Source organism: Octodon degus, unplaced genomic scaffold (genome assembly GCF_000260255.1).
Source record: "Octodon degus isolate 3935 unplaced genomic scaffold, OctDeg1.0 scaffold00035, whole genome shotgun sequence".
Classification (NCBI taxonomy): domain Eukaryota; kingdom Metazoa; phylum Chordata; class Mammalia; order Rodentia; family Octodontidae; genus Octodon; species Octodon degus.
In genome coordinates, this window is record NW_004524611.1 from 14,302,701 (window position 1) to 14,308,213 (window position 5,513).

Below are 5,513 nucleotides of genomic sequence, written 5' to 3' on the forward strand. Positions count from 1 at the left end.
CACACACACACACACACACACACACACACACAGAGTCCTCAGTACTGCTAAAAAGAAGACGAAGAGCAGAAGAGGAGGAGGAAGTAGCAACCCAGAACGGGATGGATCCTGTGACTCCGCAGTACGAAACTAGCTCCTTCTAAGGACAGCGCCCATAGAGGTCACCAACGCCCTATTAAGTGTTGTAATGTCCTCCACACCCCAAACCGGGTGACTCTAGTAACGAAGGGGGAGGAGTAGAAGGCTACCAAAAATGAGGATACTCAATCGATAAGCTCCCCGCAGAGTGAGGGCGGTGCTGGAAAAGCGAATCTAGTGGAGAGGCCGGGCAGCAGGCCGGTTCCGGAGCAGGGCCGCGAGCCCTAGTAACAGGCCGGCCATTGGCAGCGTGGGAAGAGACTGGCCTATGATTGGCTCCCCCTGCGCCCGCGCTGGGAGCCGGCCGCTTCGCTGGGCGCGGCGGCGAGCAGAGCCAGCGCCCCGCCCTGTCCACATCCGGGCACCTTGGCCGCCCCGGGGCGGATTTACCGAGGAGACTCTGATTTCCTGCGTGTGAAACGCGCGCGTGGGGAGGAGCTGGCCTCAGATCTTCTCTTGGCACCCAGGCATTCGGGAAGAGAAACCCGGAGTTGGAACCCTAGATGGGCTCTGGCCAGTGTTGGGCTGCTCTCGAAGGCGCGCCACTGCCTTTCCCGGTCCGGGCCCCGCCTGTAGGAGGCGGCGGCAGGACAGAGCTGGCGGCGCTAACCAGGGGGCAGTGGCGGCGCCGGCGGCGGCCCTAGTTGTGGTGAGGTGGAGCCGGACATGGGCCAGCGCGGATGCCCTGCAAACCAGCATCGCTGCAGCATTTTGTGTCCTGTCGCTGCTGTGGCTTCGAATGTTGAAACTCTGAGAGGGTGCATCACCACTGGGATTTGCTGTTTTGTATCTTCCCAGTTTGATTTTGGCCCTGGCACCACTAGGTTATATTTTTTGCTTCCAACACAGCAGAGAGATGTAGCCTCTTGATTTGGGGGCTTTGGACGGCATATAGGGAGATTACACAGAAGAGGACTTACCCAAAATGCTTGCTGCCAGCTACAAGCTGCTCTGTCCTTCATACGCATACCCAGCCTTAATTTGCTAAATCTGTTTCATCTCTTTCTAATCTCCTGATTAAGGACTAGAGAATATTTTTCACTTTTAGAGTAGGAAAATTTATTGGGGCATAGGAATAGCTTCGTCTCGGAAGGAGGGGACCCGAATGGATTGCCCCAGTTTTCACTTTTCTACTGCTTGTTCCCTTACCCTCTCTAGTTTAGAGCTTGTCACTGAGTGGCCTATGTTCCCTCAAAGATATGTTTCAGAAACAGCAGCCTTCCAGCTTAGCAGGGGGAAGTCCCTGTAAACTGATATCGAAAATATAACATCCTTTGGTATTTTGCTGTGATAAACCTAATGGAATCCAAAATGAGCCTTCCCATCTGGCTTTAATGAACTGATAGCTAAAGGGGGGGGGATATAGTTCATGGCTGAGCACTTTCCTAGCAGGTGCAAGGTTCTTGAGTTCAATCCCCACTGCTGCCCCCAAGCTCCAAAACAAAATCCTGACAACCATGGAAACCCCATCTTTAAAATCTGGCATCGGGTCAGGAGAGAAGAGTCAGTCTATAAATGGGGTAATTTGTGCATAGCAATAGGATGCAGCAACAAAGCTGTGGGTTCCCTACTGCAGACCCAGAACAAAGTCTCAGACCTGCTGGCCTGTCCCTGAGACTGCTGGGCGCATGGGGCCTGGTGACAGAAGAGCTGCAGACTGCAGGGCCTCATTAGGCCATACTGGCACTTCTAGGGTGTTTGCTGATCAAAGCAGTTCCCTGAGAATCCACCCAATACTCTTCCCACCCAGGGAAGGCAGGAGATGGAGACAAAACCTTGCTGAGAAGACTCCAGCCAGGAAACGTGATTGTTCTCATGGGCAGTGTCAGTCCTTCCCAGCCCCACTATTGAGAGCACCAGTTGTGGCTTTGTCAGCTGGGTGACAATCCCAAAGGCTGCTGCTGCTTACAACAAGCACAGGAACCAGGGAAGAGGCTGAAGGATGCTGCAGAATCCTGAAGCAGGGACTGGAGGTGTGGCTCAGCAGCAGAGCCTTGTTCCATCCCCAGCACTGTAGTGTGTGTGTGTGTGTGTGTGTGTGTCTACTAAGTCCTTAGATAAGACAAAAGGACCCCTAACAAGGTGGGAACAAACTAAGGGTCAGAAGGAAAAACAACTGGCCACATCATAAAATGTGGGCCATTCTGAGACTGTCTGGTAGACATCTCTTTAAAAAGACCCATGTCTTAGAGGCTGACAAATTTTTTTTTTTTTTGGTCTTTTTGAGACAAGATCACCCTATGCAACTGCCCTTGAGCTCACTTTGTAGCCCAGGCTGGTCTCAAACTCACAAAGATCCTCCTGCTTCAGCCTCCCATGTGCCAGGATTACACACATGCGCCACCATGCCCAACTGAGGCTGAAGGCATTTTAAGAGGCCTATTAATGAAATACACTGGGGCTGGGGAGATGGCTCAGTGGAATAAGTGCTTCCCTGGCAAGCGCAAGGGCCTGAGTTCAATCCCTGGTTCCGACAAAAAAAAAAAAAAAAAAAAATACACTTAATGGATTTTAATTAAGTCGTGGTTGGTCTGGAAGGGGAAGTAAAACTATCAATATGCATTCTGGGAACAATCTGGGAAAATCAGAATGATTTTACACCATAGAATTATTACTTGGTGTGGTACTAATTTCATTAATGTGGTTTGGCTTGGTGTTTTAAGTACTGGGGATTAAACTCCAGACATTCCCATGGGCATACATTCCATTTATTTTTGAAATAGGATCTCATGAAGTAAGTTGTCCCAGGTAGGCTTGAACTTGCAGTCTTCCTGCTTCAGCCTCCCAGAGTTCTGGAGTAACAGGTGTACTTTGTTTTGGTACTGGGAATTGAACACTATGGCCTCATGCCTTCTACCACTGAGCTAGACTCCCAGCCCATTTTATCTCAAGGCAGGGCCTACCAAGAGTTGTGTAGGTGGCCTTGAATGTGACACTCCAGCGTCAGCCTCCTAAGTAGCTGAGATTACCGTTGTGCACCACTGTGACCACTGAGAATGTCCTTATTTTCAGGAGAATTACGATGAACACATGGACTGAATTGCATGTGGCAACTTCCAAGGTCTCACAGAGAAAAATACAGCGAAACATGACAAAATGTTCATGTATCTAGTAGGCATGTAGGTGAGCACTATAACAACTTTTAACAATTGTGTGAAAATGTCAAAAGTTAGGAAAGTGTCCCAAATCTACCTTTCACTGGGTCCAAACTAATTTAAGAGATTTTTCTTAGGGCCACCACATTTTAGTTATCCATATTTAAAATCAGTCATGCTCAAAAGAAAAATCCAGCCAGGTGCAGTAGTGCATGCCTGTAACCCTAGAATTCTGGGAGAGGGGTCGGGGAGATTGCTCAGTGGAATAAGTGTTCGCCTGGCAAGCGCAAGGGCCTGAGTTCAATCCCTGGTTCTGGAAAAAAAAAAAAAAAAAAGAATTCTAGGAGGCTGAGGCAGGAGGATCACAAATTGTGAGGCAAGCTTGAGCAACTTAAGCAACTGAGACAATGTCTGAAAATTTTAAAAAATTAAAAGGCTAAGAATGGAGCTCAGAATAAAAGGCCCTGGATGGATTTGATCCCCAGTACTGGGGAGAAGGGAACCCTTTGTCAAACTGATTCACTTTAGGAGAAACGGAAGTGGTTACAGCTAAGAATGGGCAATAAAGGGGTAACTGGTTAACAGTCATAGTGGAGAGTTACTGATAAACCAAGGATCAGCAATTGACCTGCCAGAGGGTAAACATTTTAGCTTTGTGGGCCACCTAAGGCTTCCTCACTCTTAGCTTGAAGGCCGTACGAAAACCTGTTTTAAACTAAACCCTTTTGTATTTAGCAATGTGCATATACCGCCAATTCAAAAAATTAGAACCTGTAGGTGTGTAATCCCAGCACTCTGGAAGGCTAGACAGAATTTCCAATTTAAACCTAGTCTAAGGAATGTAGCGACTCAGACCTTATCATAAAATAAGAAAAACAGCTGATGATATAGTCAACAAAAATGCTCTGGGGTCAATCCCCAGTTCTACAAAAGAGCCACACCTGTAATTCCAGCATTCAGAAGGCTGAGGCAGGAAGAACCCTGTGAGTTGGAGGCCAGCCTCAGCCACATAGTGAACTCAAACTACACAGTGAGACCTTGTCTCAAAGAACAAAAACCCCACTAATATAGTTTCTCAAACCAATTCCCTTAACTTCCCTCTTCCCTCCAATACTGTGGATAACTGGGTACCTGGGCAGCACTTCACTTGGCCTGGCAAATCATGGCCTTTGTGTACCAGCACCTCTTTTTTTGATCCCTCCCTGACCATACATGTCCAGGGCTCCTGAGAACCATGGGTCTGTGACAGAGATCATCTTACCACCATCCACACCAGAATCAGAATACCAGCTAGTAAGGTGTTGTACCGTATCTGAGTACTTCAGGCAGGTAGCCACTGAACGTCAAGTCCCAGGAAGACAGAGCCGTGTGAGCCAGCTTGCAGGAGTCATTCCTCCCAGATTGCTGAGAAGCTAGCTGCCATTCTCGGTGAGTCAACATGCAGTCTCAGCTGACCAGTACAGGGGCCAGCGCATGTGGTAATCACACAGAAATAGAGTGGAGGAAAGCCACCAGCACTTGGCTGTCCTCGAAGGTCCCCACCACTCACCCCGCCTTTGTGGCCTCTACTCCACCTCGAGTTCTTGGAATAGAGAATGCTGTTTTGTAGAGGCCTCCAGCACAGCGGGTGAGTCATTCCTTGGTAACCACCGCCCGGGCCCAGTCCCTTGCCTTTATTGCTTCACACTATTGGTTATTTTTTAAATTCTAGAAGGCGCTGAGCAAGAGGACCTTGACCCTTGGTGCCTCACCCAGAACACTAACTCACGGTACTTAGATGACTCTTTTCCTGCCGGTCCAATCTTCAGGGCCATGCTTTCAAGGACTTCATGTTTTGAAACACTTAACATGATCACAGCAGACTGCATTCAAAAGCAGCTGTGAGTCCAGGTGACTTAGCCACTGAGATACCTGCAGAATTGCTCGACAGTGCCATTCCACTGTTTTGGAAAGCAATTATTTTTCAAGAAACATGTAAGACTGTTCCTTTTTTTTTTTGGCAGTACTGGGGATCAAACTCCATACCTTGCACTTGCAAGGAAGGTGCTTATGCCCCTGAGCTATATCCCCAGTCCCAAGACTACTCCATTTTAAAACTGAGTATTTTTATTTCCAATTTTTTATATTCACCACCACATAAACAAAAGCTCGGGCTGGTGAGATGGCTCAGTGGTCTAAAGCACCTACTTAGAACAAGCTTGGCAAAGCACAGGGACCACCGCGGTTCAGTCCCCCAGCACCACATGCCAGCCAGCCCCGCCTCCTGGTGGGTTGAGCTGG